The 17494-nt window shown below is 43.2% G+C and overlaps 1 long non-coding RNA gene across 1 annotated transcript in view; it reads right to left on the bottom strand.

Annotated features, from left to right (window-relative positions):
• The window catches only part of LOC102372394, a 12299-nt gene extending 6262 nt beyond the window's left edge, over positions 1-6037 (bottom strand). Inside the window, exons 1-3 of the long non-coding RNA XR_323969.2 lie at positions 5892-6037; positions 5564-5697; positions 3550-3677 (exon numbers count right to left, since the gene is read on the bottom strand). This is a non-coding gene — a long non-coding RNA (uncharacterized LOC102372394). The remainder of the gene's footprint in view (positions 1-3549; positions 3678-5563; positions 5698-5891) is intronic.
• Positions 6038-17494: the final 11457 nt, after the last annotated feature.

The following is a 17494-nucleotide window of genomic DNA, read 5'->3' as shown; positions in this document are numbered from 1 at the left end:
CCCCTGTAATCAATAAAGTTCTCCTTTGTGACCGGTGTGGGAGATTTATTGAGGGGTGGGTCTAAATTATGCCAAGGAGACCCCTTAGGTCTGCGGACTAAGGGAGGCTTCCCTAATCAGCCCCTGACTTGGGAAGTGTCCCAAGTGCTTATATTGGGTCTAGTACCCACTGGACTATCAGGTCTGTGTTCTCCAAGGTGCGCAGAGCCAGAATTGAGTCCAGAGCCTTGGATGGTGGCAGCGGGAACCCCAGGCTAGTGGGTGTGCTCCAGGGAAGGGGTCGGCCGGACGTGAGGCACCCCAAGGGAGGCACTCGGAGCCTGGAAGGTGGGCGGGCGCAGGGAGGTGGGCGGCTCAACGCAGGAGCGCCCCCTACTGGCCCGCCACAGGCAACAGGGTGGGGAGCCCTGAGCTCGCAGTGGACAGTCCACATCTGCCCCCTCCACACTACAAGCTCTGCTTGGCTCTGCTCCAGCCATACTGCAGGGGTGGCATCATCCTAGGCCCCCTCCCCCAGCAAAATAAAACTTGGTGCCTATGGACACTGCTATTTTTGCAGCTGCAAGCACACAACCCTGCCTGTGGGGACATGCCAAAAACATTATAGAAGAGCTAGAAGGTACATAAAAGGGCAACAAAAATTATTAATGGTATGAAGGCGCTTCCATATGAGGAGAGACTAAAGAAGCAAGGCCTATTCAGTTTAGGCAAGAGATGCCTGAAGATAACAGTTTATAAAATGCTAAATGGTGAGGAGAAAGTAAATAGGGATTTTTTATTTACTAAGTTTCACAATACAAGAACTAGAGGTCATAAAATGAAACTAGTAAGTTTAAACTAGTAGGCACAATTATACTACCTAGAAATAGTAGGTAGTAATTTAAGTGTGGAACTCATTGCCACAAGATGTTGCGGAAGCTGACAGTTCAACCAGATTCAAAAAGGGACTGGACAAATTCTTAGAGGAAAGGTAAATTAGTAGTTACTGACCATGGGATACAGCCTTCAAATCAAAACTTCCTAGACTCTTAATGCTGGAGGCTGCAAATGGGAGAGGAACAGATGAAATACCCTGGTCATACTCTGTTCACTCCTCCTTTTATCATCCACTCTCTGCTACCAGGTAACTAACAGGATATTGGGCAAGATGAACATATGATTTCCCCTAGTAAATGGCCGTTCTTATGCTCATACGATAAAGGAGACAAAGTTCTGCTGAAACTTAGGTTATCATGCTGGAGGGAGCTTACTAATGGCATTCCTCTAGGATCTCCCTTGGAACTGACCTTATTTACTATTTTCATTAATGACCATGACACAGAATTAGAAGTGTGCTAAAAAAATGGACTGACAACACAAAATTTGTTCTAAGAAAGATGTGAATGACAATAAGGACTGCAACAGAAGTGAGATTAAATATTGTATAATCTGCAAAGTAATATTTAGAGGGATTAAAAAAATAATTTCAGTATTTAGCAGGTAGCTTATCATTTGGAAAAGACAGAGGAATAAGACCTTGTATAGCAAGCAGTTGATCACAGGATGAGCCACCAACATGATGTGGCCATGAAAAAGCCGAATGAGATCCTAGGAAAAATATTTCCAGCAGATTATACACCAGTGAGGCTTCACCTTTGTGAAGATCTGCTTAACATATGGTCAAGAAAATATTAATTCAAACTGGAACAGGTGAAAGAAAGAGCTCCAAAGAGGATCAGCAGCAATAGAGAACCTATGTTCAGAGATGAGACTAAAAGACTGGGTTGTTTAGCTTAGCAAAAAGGTAGAAAGGGGAAAGGATTCTTTTTCTTTAAAAACACACCAGAAAATTCCAGGAAAAGCTATTTAAACTAAAGGATGTACACAAAAAAATCAGTATAAATTGATCATGGGTTGGACATTGGAACAAAAAAGTTTATTTAGAGCAGTGAGGGTTCTAACAGCTTTCCAATGAAAGCTGGAGAAATAAAAAAAAAAAGTGTTGCTTTTAAGATGAAACTTGACCAATTTATGAAAGAGCATATGACATGGTGGCTTGCAATAGCAAAGGACTACATTTCCTTAACCAAGAGGTGTCTTCCTTTCCTATGTCCTTAATACAAAATTAATCCATTAATTGTAATGGACTGGGCTGGTGTCAAAGTTGAGTTTTCTTCATTTATTATGAATCCAACAGCATGGAACTGATGCACATGAGCACAGACAAATCATGGGGCCTGATGGAAGGATCTTCATGTGGGCCAGTTATGATTATACTAGCCAATTGCCCATCAAGAATGATGGGGGGGCTGGGAGCAGGCAGGGATAGAGCCCCAGGCCCGCGCCGCCATCTGGGCCAGCTCCCAGCTTCCCTTCTGCTGCTTGGGGTCCAGGTCCGTTCCCTCACTCCCCGCCGCAGCGGTGTGGGGAGGGGAGGTGCGGACCCTGGCCTGATGCAGGGAAGGACCGGGGCCAAGGCTGGGGAGAAGCCGGGCCACCACAGCGGGGGGAGCAGCAGGGCCGGGCCAACCTGGTGGTGGCAGGCCAATGCGGTGTGGTGGGGAGGAGTGGACGCAGGCCCAATGTGGGGGAGGAGGCCCACTCCTCCCCTCCTCCAACTGCTGCTGCATTGGGCTAAGCCCACTGCTCCACCCTCCACTGCAACGGGCTGGCTTCTCCCCCGCTCAAGCCCAGTCCCACTCCTCCCCTATCCCCGCTCTCTCCCTCACATCCGCTCCAAGCCCACTCCTTCCATCCTCCCACTGCTGCCAGGTCGACCCAGGCCTGCCGCTCCCCCTGCTGCAGTGGCTCAGCTTCTCCTCCCCCGCATCAGACCTGGGCCTACTCCTCCCTTCCCCCCACCACTGCTGCCATGACACGCCCGCTATTCCCCCCATCACCATCACATCATCCCAAGGACTGAGGTGAGACTGACTGGCCTATAATTGCCAGGGTCCTCCTCTTCCTTTTCTTGTAAATGGGGACCACATTGGCCCTTTTCCAATCCTCTGGTACTTGGCCAGAGCCCCACGAGCACTCATACAGCCATGCCAGGGTCCCCGCTATGACCCCCGCCAATTCCATCAGCACCCCTGGGTGAAGAGCATCTGGACTTGCAATCTATTGTGACAAATGCCTAAGCACAACCCAATCTACTAAAGTGACCTCTAACTTTGGGGGTCGAAGTTTTGGGAATCTCATGTAGATCTACCTCTGCCAAAATTAGCATATGTGGCTGTGCCAAAACAGGCAACTAAAATTTGTGCATATATAACAATGTACAAAATACCTTGATTTTCAGAAATGATGACTCCTCAAAATCCCAAAGGTTGCAACCATGACATCCAAAATTAGAGACAGACTTTGAAAATTTGCAAAACTGAAGACAGACAGACAGACAGTATAGGCATTCAGTCATTTTCTGTGACACATTAGAAACTGTGAAATAAAGCCTACAAGATAAGTTATTTTGTTGAAATGTATATAATAGATATCAGTGCACTGAGCTTAAAGTATTAGGATTTTAATTGTGGTCCCTAACTTAACATATACAGTGCAGTTTCAACTTACAGAAAGTCTCAACATTTGGTTCAAGAGAACCAGGGTGCAGAAGACTTGATATCCCATTCTCTTACTCCTTCCAAGCTGGTACTTCATTCTTCTTTCCTTACTTGCTGTTATAACTTCTTATGTATTCACTAGTAGGAAATAAAAACAAAATTATTATCTGGAAGCAAGAGTTTGTCACTTGTGGACTATCTTATAGTTTCCACTGAATTATTCTTTCTGGTTCATAACTAAAATCTGACGGAAATAATAATGCAAGTACAAATTTCTGAAGACATGGTAGATGAACATATCACAAGACAAGAGAAGACTGAGGCCAAAATGACAAAAATATCTGAACAGTGAACTGAATATCTTTGACATATTTGCTTAGGATAACCAAAAGAAAAGCACCTATTATAATCTGCAAATAATTAGGAGCTCTCCCTCAAAGCTTTCTCAAGCTACACCTTTTTAATATATTGACCCTGAAGAGGAGCAGAAAACCACTGACATCATAATGCATTGGGAGCTATACAAAGAGTCAGGAGATTTTGTTCTATCCAAATTCTGTGACTTGTGAAACCTCCTGACATTGTCTTTCCACTCTTTTGTCATAAATCATGACCTTATCTTTGAAATTTATGGAGGAAGAGTCATGTAAGCATTGAATATTATCATTATTATTTACATATTATGGGAAGTGTCATACTTGTGCCTCTCCTCTGGCTGCTTGATGCAGAAAACATGAACAAAAATACTAAAGTAGTTCTGTTTTGGTGCTATTTGGTTGTCAGTAAAATAGAAAATGGAGATAGATACATTAGTCACTGAAGATGATTGTCAGGTAGAGTCAAGTCAGTTCTGAGGCCTCTGTGACTGCTGGGGCACCTTAGAAGCTGTAACAACCCTAGGTTAGTTGAGTTACTTTGCATCATTAGTGATTCTTCGGGCAGAGTGACCTGGTGGCACCCATCTCCTCTCCAGGTATGGATGGCCGTTGGCTCGCAGGAAGCTCATCCACCCTTTGACAGACCTTGGTTTAATCCCGCTAAGTGTCTACACACCCTTCTTACCCAAGCTAGCCCAGGTGGGGGTAATGATTTAGTCACTGACAACCCAACCATTGAACAGGCTGTACTGGTTTACATGGTACCAGATAGCAGACCAAGAGAATCCTGGCCTGACAGGGAAGATGATTATGCCTAGCTTTTTTTAACTTAGCATTTTTCATCCTTACATTTCAAAGCAATCAAAGATCAGTATCACTGCTTCCTATCCTTAAATAAGAAAACAAAACATAAGCAGGCAAGTGATTGGTTCAAGGTCACCCAAGAAAACAATGGCAGAGCTGGATTTGGAACTTGCAGCTCCCAAATCACAGTCCACTGCCCTCTTCACTATGCCACACACTAATCACCTGCATATAGAAAGAAAGGTATATAATTAATTGAAAAACTTCTCTCATATATACGTGGGAACAAAACTTTACCCTCAATAATAGCATTTACCACTTTATAACATGTTTGAAGCCTAATTGAGTAATGATGATTTTGGCAATGTTATCTCATTCTTTATTTCCTATATAACACATATATTAAAACTAGCAGGGTTCATGTTGTTATACCTTTTCCCTTTGCTGTTTTTAATTAGACCTTATGCTTTGTTGGGCAAAGTGATTCTGCTGAAAGATTCTCAAGTTATTGTGGCACTATGCTGCATCACAGTGCAAAATCTGAGACAGTTTTTTGTTAAAATATGTAGGTTTTCACTAAAAAATATGAACCTGGATAATAAAAATTATACTTAGCTTCCACAGTTTAATTTGAAATCAAATTTAAATGTATAACATTTTCAGTTTCAGAATTTTGTTTTGACAACTTAAGAGCTTCTGCGCAGAAGCTGCTGCAGAAAGTAAGTTCGGGCATATGGTTAAAAACAGTGGAAAAGTTTGCCTTCCTAGGTCCTTAGCTATATCAACAGTACAGCTTGAGCTTACCAAAAAGTTGTACAATACATGTAGTTCAAGAAAACTTACCTGCAGGAGATGAGAGAGAGGTAGTTACCCAAGTTAGTCTGAAGTAAAGGAGAAAGCAGGGTAGGGTGGCACTTCAGAGAGTAACTTGTTTAGAGAGGTGTGTTTTCGTAGGCAACATCCTACCTCATTAGATGCTAAGGGAAAGGAAGAGAGATTGGAACTGTGGAAGAAGCATGAGGACTAGATGCTTCTGCTAAAATGTTTAGCAGTAAATTAATTTAAAATGTTGACACACTAGCCCTAAATTGAAGCCATGGGTTTTAAAAAATACTGCTTCAACTTAGGGCTGATTAAACCCCTGTGCCGTGCACACACCCTGCTGACTTACCTATTTCTCCAGTGGGGAAGGGAGGGCAACTTGCCAGCGGGAGAAGCAGTCCCTGGGCTGTGGGGGGGACTTCGCTTCCCTCCGTAGCAGTGGTCCCCTCCCCCACAGGCAGCATCCGCCCACAGGCACCCAGCTCGGGTGGTCCTGGGGCGCACTGCAGTCACGGAGGGAAGCACCGGGCCCCTGCACAGCTCAGGCAGGCAGGCAGGCTCCAGGTGGGAGGAAGATCAGGCTCGCTGCTTTTCTTGGGCGTAGCCTGCTTTCCCAGGTTGCTGCCAGGCTGCCTGCAGGGCTTCCTACAGAGCCACAAAGCTGCACAGAGCCCAGTGCTTCACTCTGTAGCTGTAGGGGCAGCAAATTAAAACTCCTCGAAGGAGTTTTAGTTTGCTGCACCCCAAGTCATTTAAGGAGCATTACACTGCCGAATTTCCTACAGCGGCTGGAATTAATGCATAATACACTGCCGAGGCATGCAAACACTGACATCATTAAAGTGGTGCAAAAGCATTTAGCCCACTTTAAGCACATATAAGCACACACACCTCTCATTTCGTCTATACACAGCCATTGTCAGCTATGAAGTAGGAGATATAGAGAGCACTCAGAACAAGAGGCAAAAGACAGAGGCATCTTTGTCCAAAAGGATGAGGTACTGGAAGTGAAAACCTGATTACCTTCAAGACAGAGCTTGCTCAGTTTATGAAAAGGAGTTATGCAATTCAGTTGTCTGCAATTGCAGGGGACTGGATTCAGTGATGCAGGAGGTCCCTTCTAATGTAAACTACTCACACACAAAACATGGAATGAACAAATGTGCTCCAGAAGAATATTTTATCATTTTAATAGCTAAAATGGAGTCATCTTCTAATAACAGCAAGTAACAATATGCACTGCACTGACAAACAAAGGATGAGGCAAAAGATGAAGTTAAGACATGTACGAGTGGTCTAAACCATTCACCCTACTGTGACCTATTGCTAAATCAGACCAGAGGCAACAATTTGCAGCAAGGATGTAACAAGAACTTGTATTAGTCGCTTTTCTGTGCAGACAGGTTAGGACAGTAGTACTGGGAATCAGTTCATTCTTACCTGCTGACTAATTCTCCTTTTGATAAAAATGAGTGTACTATGACTAACATGATGCTGAGTTAAGATCAAAGGTTACGTTATTTTGGGGAAAATATCCTAATGCTCTAGTTCCCAGATGCCAGTGATGAGTAAAGGACATCTGGGCAAGTAAAGGTTCTGGTTTCCTGCCTACTGGACAGAAGAATGACATCAGGCACAACAGCACTGTTATTTCTGCCACCTAGGACAGAAGGGAGGAAGATGGACATAAGAGCTCAGTGAAAATGGTGCAGGTACCTGAGCTGTCTGAAGGGCAGAGGGAGTGTCAGCTCAGTTCTTTTCTGCTTGTCAGAGGGTAAGTCATAGAAGAAATGGGAAGATTGAAGCAAAGCATTATACCTGAGCTGCCAGCAAAAGAGAAGGGTGGATAAGTTTAATTGATGTCACCCTCATAAATAATGTTTTGCAAGAAGAAGAAAGGATAAGTAAGATTTGTTCCTAAACATTTCTAAAGTTAAGCCCCAGTTGAATGCACTGCCTGATGCAGCCCTCATCAGAGGCCTACAGTGATCAGGAAGAGGAAATATTGTGTGTGGGATTTTCAGTTACAGTCAAGAAGATATTTCAGAAGAAATGCAACGTGGGATTTTTACCACCACAGGTGCTCAGAACCTCAGTTTGTCTGGTCTATAAGACCGAAGCAAAACTTCCTCCACCTCCTCCCTTAACCAATGGTATGCAAGATGTGACAAAGAAAAGTTTCACAACTGTTCAGTCATCAGGAGTACATGCTGTAGCCACCTGGATTTTATCTTGTGCAATTCTGCTGACCTAGTCAATTTTGATGAGATTACTGACCAAGGTTTTGTGGCTATATGCCAAAAAAAAAAAAAAAAAAAAAAGACTATTTTCCCTCTTATTTTCCTATGAATTGAAGATTTGTTGGAAAAACTTGAGTTGGATTAGCCACAACAGAAGTAGACATTTGTCCGTTTTACCAGACAATAGCATTATACCATGATACAGGATGACAAATAATCTTGGGATAACTAGGAGGATGATAGGGGCTAAAAGTAGCTACTGCCAACAACTGAGCATTTGCATTTGTGGCAGCAACTAGAAGTTGCCATTTCTACCTTGCCCAGGTGGCCAACCACATCTCTGTACTGCTGCAAAAAACAAATAATGAAACTAGGTGAGAAAACTTTTCCTCTTTTTTTTTTTAAATGTAAGAAAGTAAGCATTCAGTTGAGATCTAGAAACAACTGCTTTGGCCATACTGGTGGCATGTTGATGGGTGATGTGAGGACCAAATTTACAGTAACAAAACCCTGAAGTATTAAAAAAAGAAAAAGAAAATATATATGTATTTACCATATAATAAAATATCAACTATATGACATATTTCCTTCTATATATGTGGATTTATATTGTGCCATGCTCCCAGTCCCACCATCCCTGATTTGGATTTACAAAGGTTGCCAAGTGGGCTTCCAGTGGCGGTAATCCCCCCAACCCCCAGCGGGCTTAGTTTAAAGCCCACTTGAGCAGGTCAGCCAGTCTGGCTGAGAAGAGCCTCCTCCCCAGTGGAGTGAGGTGGAGGCCATCTCTCCCCAGCAGACCACTGACTCTCTCACCAAAGAGTGGATTGTGATCATGGAAGCCAAAGCCTTCTCGATGACACCAGCACCAGAGTCTTTGCTTGACTACCTCGACCCATCTCTCCCTCCTCAGCCCATGACCCACAACCGAGAGGAGTGATGAAAAGACCACCTGCACTCCTAACCCCCTAAGCCCCGTTCCCAGAGCCCTGTAGTCTCTCATGACCCGGCTGGAATTGCTCCGAGCTGTGTCATTCATGACCACATGGATAAGGAGTGTAGGGTAGTGGTCAGAGGGCTGGATAATCTTCAGGATCCCCTCTGCTATGTCCCGAATGCAGGCCTCCGGGAAACAGCAGATCTCCTGGGCTAGGGAGTTGGAGCAGCAGATTGCCCCCTCAGTCCCCCACTCTTTCATCAGTCCAATGGGACCTCCCTGCCTAGCAAGATGCGGGACGGCCAGGGGGAGGGTGTATTTATACCCAGCATTGGTGTTGATCTAGTAAAAGATCGAGTAAAAGAGGCTGGACACCTTCAAGTCAGCTGCTCCTGACAGATTACACTCTAGAGTACTCAAGGTGCTGGCAGCTGTCATAGCCCAACCATTGGCAAAAATATTCAAAATCTCATGGTGCTCAGGTGAAGTACCTGAGGACTGGAAGAAGGCCAATGTGGTACCCATCTTCAAGAAAGGCTGGAAAGTAGATCCTGGGAATTACAGGCCAATCGGCTTGACCTCAATCCCCGGTAGGATTCTGGAGAAAATTATCAAGGAGACCCTTCTGGATAACCTGGCTGAGGGCAACATCCTGAGGGACAGCCAGCACGGGTTTGTCGCGGGTAGGTCTTGCCTGACCAATCTCATCTCCTTCTATGACCAGGTGACATATCATCTGGACAAGGGAAAAGAAATTTATGTCATATACCTGGATTTTAAGAAAGCCTTTGATCTGGTATCCCATGACCTCCTCATGGAAAAATTGGCCAACTGTGGCCTCGGCTACACCACAATCCGATGGCTGGGGAATTGGCTCCGAGGTCAGACCCAGAGTCCAGTGGTCGATGGTAGTGAATCATTATGGCACTCCATAGCCAGTGGTGTCCCCCAAGGCTCTGTCCTTGGGCCGGTTCTTTTCAACATCTTTATCAATGATGTGGACATTGGTATCAGAAGCGCATTGGCTAAGTTTGCTGATGACACTAAACTTTGGGGCATAGCGTCCACACCTGAGGACAGGCTAGTGATCCAGGCTGACTTGGATAAGCTTACTAAGTGGGCAGATACAAACATGATGAAGTTCAATACCGATAAATGTAAAGTACTCCACCTTGGGGAAAAAAACCCGCAGCATACTTATAGGCTCAGCAGTGCTACATTTGCTAGCACCACTGCTGAAAGAGACTTGGGGGTCATGATTGACCACATGATGAACACGAGCCACCAATGGGACATCACAGCTGGTAAAGCAAACAAAACTCTGGCTTGCATCCATGGATGCTTCTCAAGTAAATCTCAGGATGTCATCCTCCTGCTGTACTCAGCCTTGGTAAGGCCGCAGCTGGAGGACAGCATCCAATTCTGGGCTCCACAATTCAAGAAGGATATCGAGAAGCTTGAGAGAGTCCAGAGGAGAGCCACGTGCAAAATCAGAGGGCAAGAGACTTATGAGGAGAGGCTGAGAGCCATAGGACTCTTCAGCCTGGAAAAGCGCAGGCTCAGGGGGGACCTGGTATACATCAGGACCTGGGAGAATGTATATTCACCAGAGCGCCCCAAGGAAAAACAAGGACCAACAAGGTCAAACTCCTCCAAGACCGTTTTAGACTGGACATAAGAAAAAATGTATTTGCTATTCGAGCCCCCAAGACCTGGAATAAATCCCCTCCAGAAGTTGTGCAGGCACCTACTCTGGGCTCATTCAAGAAATTCTTGGATGCTTATCTTGCTGGGATCTTATGTCCCTAGCTGACTTCCTGCCCCTGGGGCAGGGGGCTGGACTTGATGATCTTCGAGGTCCCTTCCAGCCCTAACGTCTATGAAATCTATGAAATATAAATGCAACTTAAAAAAAAGAAGCTGATGTAAATTGACCTGTGCATTATATGTGAGGAAATATGTTTAGAGCAATTGTTGCTGCTTAAAATTTGGCTGGGTGAAAGCAAAAGTCTGCACACAATCCACAAAGCAGAACAAGATGCAGCTTGGCTCCCTAGCTGCCACTACCCAGTTACTTACTACATAAATCGTTTTTCTGTCACAAACAAGGACAGTGTCTTTAATACAAGGACATAGGATGTATTAAAACACTAGCTATACAAATAGTACATGTGCGCGTGCATGTATATACAAACTAATATACATATACATATAAATACACATACATCTATACATACACATTTATTATTAGTATGTTTTGCTATAACATTTTGATCATTTCACAGTAGCATGACACTTATTTTTAAACAACAAAATTTTAAGTAGTCATGAGGTGTGACCCATTCCTATTCAAAACACAGTGGGACTCCACCCACATTCAGTTTTATTGCTTGGATTTTTTGTATTTTACAGAAACAATAACAGAAGCATACTCAGCATATATCACTGCCTTGATGTTTAGAGCAGTACAGAAAAGGATCTCCTGTTTTCATGAAGTTGTATCATGTGGACAGTGGTGGCCCCAACCCTGTATTCTCAACATGTCAAATATACATTTAAGTGGCAATACTGCACTTGCAATTCTCTTGCAACGGCTATAAAAATATTGGTGTTTATCTTGAATCTGCTTCCACTGTTATGTCATATTAATACTTTAATTGATCCTCTTTTACAATTTAAATATAATATAATATTATTTAATTTTGGTGCCTGTAGTGGCCAATGCATAAGTGGTAATACATACAGATTATCCATATAGAATACTCCAACTGTTGCTTTATGTGTAAGTCTCTAAAAATCATTATGTAAAATACTACAATAAGGATTGATGCACATTTTTAAGCCATACAAAGCATAAGAGCTCCAAATAATCATTGACCATACAGAGTATAAGAGCTCCAAAATAAGAAAAAAACACCAATGCAATCAAATCATGCCATGGCTGTGATTCTAAGAGGGAGGTATTGACAGTGAATAGATAAGGAAATACCAACTACAGATCATACAGGGTTATTGCAAAACTTTACTGTTTATGCTGCATTCTTTGAAGACATATTTTTGTATCCATAAATATGGGAAAAGCATGCACAGTTGTGTGTTAGTTAAAATTAAACATGAATCTCTTCATTAAGTCAAAATGTATAATGTTAGAAACTGAGTCCTACTCACATTAATTGTGCGCTTTCTGACTTCAGTGAAATTGGTTTTAGGATTAACGGAAGCAGTATTTGGGAAAACACTTATTCACAGATAAAAGTTAAAACTTCTTTAAAGTGCTTAAATTATTCAAAATGACTGGAAAGCACCTTGAGTCTTCTCACTGTCTCCATTCCAGGTTTGCAGTGTGCAATGTGGGAGAAAGTTGGCTGAACTTATTTTTTAGCAGCAGTCTCAAGAGTGGTTCAGTGCCAATGTATATATGTCTTTAAGCTCCTAAAACACCATTCCTGCACACATCTCTGCACATGGTTAGGTCTACTACTACATTTTCCATTCTGGAAGTGCAGACACAGTCAAGCAACACTTGCTCACAACCCTGTTTGGCAAGCCTCTTAGGCTACTTCTGAGTTTTCCTTATACTTGCAATTATTATTAATTATTTTTCACTAACTTTTTTTTCTCTGAACAATAAACAAAATTAAAATGTCCTGTTCCGAAGAAGTTACATTGTAAAGGACAGACACAAACAGCACTGCCCACAGGTCCTATCACCTTCCTCCCAAGAGCAGGCAGAAGCTGTACAGCTCCTCCCCATAGTATAAGGTATCCTCCAAATGGTAGATGTTGAATAAGGATTCAGAAGCTTTTAGTTTCCCATGGAGAGAGGCTTGAAATTTGGAGAAGGTCAATGTTTGAAACTGGGATTTAGAACCAATCCAGCTCAGTTCTACATTCTTCTCCTATTCATCCCACCAACAGCCTGCATTGCAGAATTCTCCTCACTTTGGTTTTGCACCAGCCACAGCTGTGGAGAAAAGAAATGCTTGTTGGATCCTTATCTGGCTGCTATTCAATTTACCCAGCAGTAGGGAAGTCATGCATCAGGCTGTATTCCTGAACAATAACTCTGCAGAGCATCCAATTCTCCATGATTCTGATTTCCCTCCTCTTCCTTTCAACCATATTTTTTCAACAAACTTTCCATCAGAACTCCAGTGTAACAATTTAAGAGTATGATTTAAGACAAGTTCATTATTTACTATTTTCTACTAAGAGGCTTTGGTTTATTCTCCTGTGAACATCAACATTTGTAATTAAAGCTCTTAGCAATCATAGAGAAGGTGCTATAGAAATCACTGAAAAATAAAGAATACATAAACACTGCATTAAAGATAATTTAAAACAGAGATGGCATCTGTTTCATATACTGGGTAAGAGGCTCAAAAATGTCAGTCATGGATATATTTTATTCTACATCTACCAGAACTTCAGTTTGATTCTTCTTATACTTTGCAGTTTGTTCCAGTGAGGGAGTAAATAAATAGATTCTTGATCAGGTCTCCCCCATCCTTAGGTCTCGAGGGGGTTGGTCCCTGAGTGCTCAGCCCATAGACAGCTTTAGTGGCACTGAAGAAGCCATGCATATCATAGGTGTCAGCAAAATGTTGAATTTCCTTGGCCTTGTCTTCCCACCATTTGTTCTTCATATCATGGGTCCCTCTTTGGACCTCTGCCTTGGCTTGTTGGAGATGCAGGTTTTTTTGCTTAGATTCGGTGTAATTTTGCCAGGTTACAAATGGCCTTGCATTTGCAATCTATCAATTCTTAGATCTCCCAGTCATTCTCATCAAACTTTTCTTGATGTTTCCTGGTAGAGAATCCAAGTGTCTCCTCACAGGCGCTGATGACCTTGGCCTTGAGGGAACCCCACACACGGCTGACATTCTCCAATTGTTATTGATTGGAAATCACCATTTCATTGAGGCACTGGTGGAAGAAGTCTAACTCAGCATTGATCTTCCATCAGCATTGCTTCTGCTGCAGCCAAAATTTGGGACCCAGTTTAAGTGACATAAATGAGTGAATGAGTGAGTGATCAGTCCAGCAATCATCAGCTCCTACCATAGCTCAGAATGATGCAGACATCTTTGCAATCATGAGCATAGACAATGACATAGTCAATCAGGTGCCAATGCTTAGATTGTGGGTGTTGCCATGATGTCTTGTGCCTGTTTTTCCGGTGGAACACTGTTGGTGATGGTGAGTCTATGTCCCATGCATTTGGTCAAAAGGAGAATACCACTGGAGTTGACCTTTCCTACTTCTTCTTAGCTGATGGTTCCTTTCCAGAGGTTAGAGTCCCCCCTGACTGGCACTGAATCACCAAGAAAAAGATGTCTGTCTCCCTCTGGAATGTCAGAAAGGACTTGGTCAAGATTGGCATAGAATTCCTCTTTGGTTTCATTGGTGGCATCAAGAGTCAGGGTATATGCACTGATGACAGTGGCATATTGCCTCCCCACCAGTTTAATATATAGAACTATGAGGCTCTCATTAATTATAATAGGGAACTCACTGAGTAGGTTTATGAGTTCATTCTTAATGGCAAAACCAACTCCTTCCTGTTTACCCTTCCATAAGAAGGTATAGCCACCTCCATGTTCTTTGAGCTACCCATCTCCCACTTGCTGGGTCTTGCTGAGTGCAGCTACACTGTTGTTGTGTCGCCTGAGTTCACAGGGTATGGTTGCAGTGCAGCATTCTGGGCATTCACTATTAGAGTTGTCCATAAGGGTCCTGATGTTCCAGGTGCTGAAAACGATGTCGCATCTTCTCTGGTATTTTCAACTGCAGTAAAGGTGATTCCACTGGATGGGTTATCCAGTCAAGAAGGTGGTAAACAGGTATTTTTAGGGAACCTTTTCTAGTCCCTTCCTCATGCAGGGTGAGCAGAGTGCATCCTGAAGAGGGCTGCTCAGTCACAGTTACAGCTGCTGAATCACACTCCTGTCTCATTCAAGTGCTAGACAACCTTCTTGTAACTGCTACCTTCATGTGCCACATCATGACTAGGAGCTTCCAGACCACACAATCCTGCTCCCATTGCCATTAGCTGGTCTCCAGAGGGCTTGAGGAATGTGCTGGAAAAGCTGTTTTCATGGAAGATTTCCATACATAACTTCTTTTATTGTGGAGAAGCTGCTGCACACTGTCGGGGCCGAGGGGCTGTGGCCAGCAGCCCGGGCACGTGGGCCGGGGAAGTCGGCACGGCGAACTAGAATTAGGCACTGACGTGTAGAGGTTGATTAAAGATTATTTTACTTACACCGTAGATGGTCGCGGTGCAGGCAGGAAAACTTGCTTGGTTACAGTTGTAGATAGAAGAAAAGAAGAAAAGAAGAAAACTCGAACGATGAGAGCTCTCTAAACCGATACGAGAGTCCGTGCTGTGACTCTCAACAAGCGCGCAGGGCAGGAGTACGTCGGGGATTGTCCGGTGACGGGGAGAGATTCTTGATGGCTGATCAAACCATCATTCGGTCCGAGATATACATAGAAATCCGCAAGATAATCGTGGACTCCTTGCCGGAATTCTCTCGGATTTCTCCCGGAATTCTCGGAATCGGGGTTCTCAGGATCCTCCTGAGATTCTCGGAGATCTCCGACTTGGGTGGAAACTGCTCAAGCCTCTTATACGGCTAGCAAGCCAATCGCTAGCTGCCACATGGGAATAATTTAGAAACAGCCAATAATGGGGAACAAATTTACATACGGGTGGCGGGAACTCCTTTGCGCCGGGGTTTTTCTCTCTGCAGCTGAGAATTGCACCGTGCAAAGAAAGCTCCATGTGGCGGGAAATAATTCTGCAGTGCCGAAGTGCACACACAATCATTGGGTCATGACACACGTCAGCTTCCACATGGCTCTTGACAGAATGGGACTTTGATCCAATGGCAAGAAGGCCAAGACAACTGGGGATCTCATTCTGTTGCATCTTTCATTACCCTTTGCTGCTGTTGAGATTCTAGTATTTTCTTCCACCTGCTCCACTGTTGATAAGACATGATGAAGGAAAGGGGAGCCACTGATGCCCCTTGGAAGGAACATATTGAAGACCTTCTCAATTGAGATTGCTGTTGTTGACAATGTTTTCAACTGCATCCTGCAACACCCAGTCTCCAATCCTTGCTGGGTTGAGGAAAGCTATCAAGCAGGTAAAGAAAGACAAGGCCTCTGGAGTGGATAGAAACCCTGCTGAAATCTTCAATCAGGGGGAGTGGAGCTGACATCACAGCTTCATGCCCTCATCTTAAGGATCTGGAATGATGAGGAAATTCCAGATGACCTCAGGGATGCCATGATTGTGACAATCTTCAATAAAGGAGACAAGTCTGACTGAAAACGACAGAGATCACCTTGCTGTCCAGCACAGGAAAGATGCATGAGAGAACCCTCCTGAACAATCTCCGTCCACTTGCTGAAGAACTTCTCCCAGAATCTCAGTGTGGATTTAGGGCAGAGGTGGGCAAAATACAGCCCACCAGGCCATTCTATCCAGCTCATGGGGACCCTAAAAAATTTAGAAAATTCATATTTATCTGCCCTGGTTCCTGTCAAAGATGACAGGAGCCATGGGCAGTAGGACCCAGGGGGAAGCCCCGCCAGGTTCCTGCAACGTCTTTTGAGATTATGCTTGAGTTTCAAAATAAGTCATCTTGAATGGAAATCTGTAATTCAAAGTTTTAATTTATTGCAAACTAAAAACAAATGCTGGAAAATGCCAATACTCAACTGCCACCCAAACCTGAAGAACCACATATTCAACATTCCCAGGTATCTAGTTATACCTCAGTTTTATTATCAGTATTATTTTTAGTACAATGCACTTTTCTCTACAAACAAACAAAATAAAGACAGCCACAACTGCCAACTACTTCTGGCTAAAAATAGAGATAAATCCAACCCTTATATATGGGATAATATTCCAGAATGTTAAACACAGTGGTGGGATGAGGATCTACTCAATGAAATATAAATAAATGTCAGAACGCTCCTCAGTTACACACACACTCTTATGATCCGACTCTGGTCACATAGTTAGTAGCAAAGCCTAGCTAGATAGAACCCACAAGCCTTGATTTCCAGGTCACTGAACATAAGCTTGTTTCAGTGTCAGTAATGTTCTTTTGTCTCCAGTTGACTACATATACATAATGGAGGGAATAATTCAGCTCTTTACAATAATAACTCTGTCTATCATGCAAGGCAAAGAAATAGCTTCACGCAAATGGAATTTATGGATACAAGGAGTGAAGTCTGTAAAAACTGTACTCCATGTTTTTAAAACACTGCACAATCTTCAGAACTGCAGTCACTAGCAATATTAATTTATACATATTAACTAAGTTGTGGAAGATCAGCATGAATAAAAATTAGGCTTTAGGTGCCTAAGTCTGGGCATCAATATATGAAAGTTTGGTTGTGTTCCTTACAGCGCTCTGGGTTCAAACTGTATAATATACAATGATATACTGTGGCAGAGATGGCCAATAAGGGGGTGGATCATGATATCTTTAGCCACAATGAGTGGCATGTTTATCAGCAAGGTAGTCCTACTAAAATCAGTAAAGCTACTCCTTGTATAAGATACTATTCAGCATAAATAAGGATATCACTGTCTGGCCTAAATTAATTAATCAACAATTATATAACACTTGGCACTTACCAATTTCAAATCACTTTATGAGGGTAGTTTATTCCTCCATCTGTCAGATGGGGAAAATAAGATAGAAAGCACAGTACTACTTTTTTTTGTACAGAGATACCCCAAATGCA

Source organism: Alligator sinensis, unplaced genomic scaffold (genome assembly GCF_000455745.1).
Source record: "Alligator sinensis unplaced genomic scaffold, ASM45574v1 scaffold745_1, whole genome shotgun sequence".
Taxonomy (NCBI): domain Eukaryota; kingdom Metazoa; phylum Chordata; order Crocodylia; family Alligatoridae; genus Alligator; species Alligator sinensis.
Note: the sequence above shows the minus strand (reverse complement) of the source record. Positions and strands in the feature narration are given on the sequence as shown.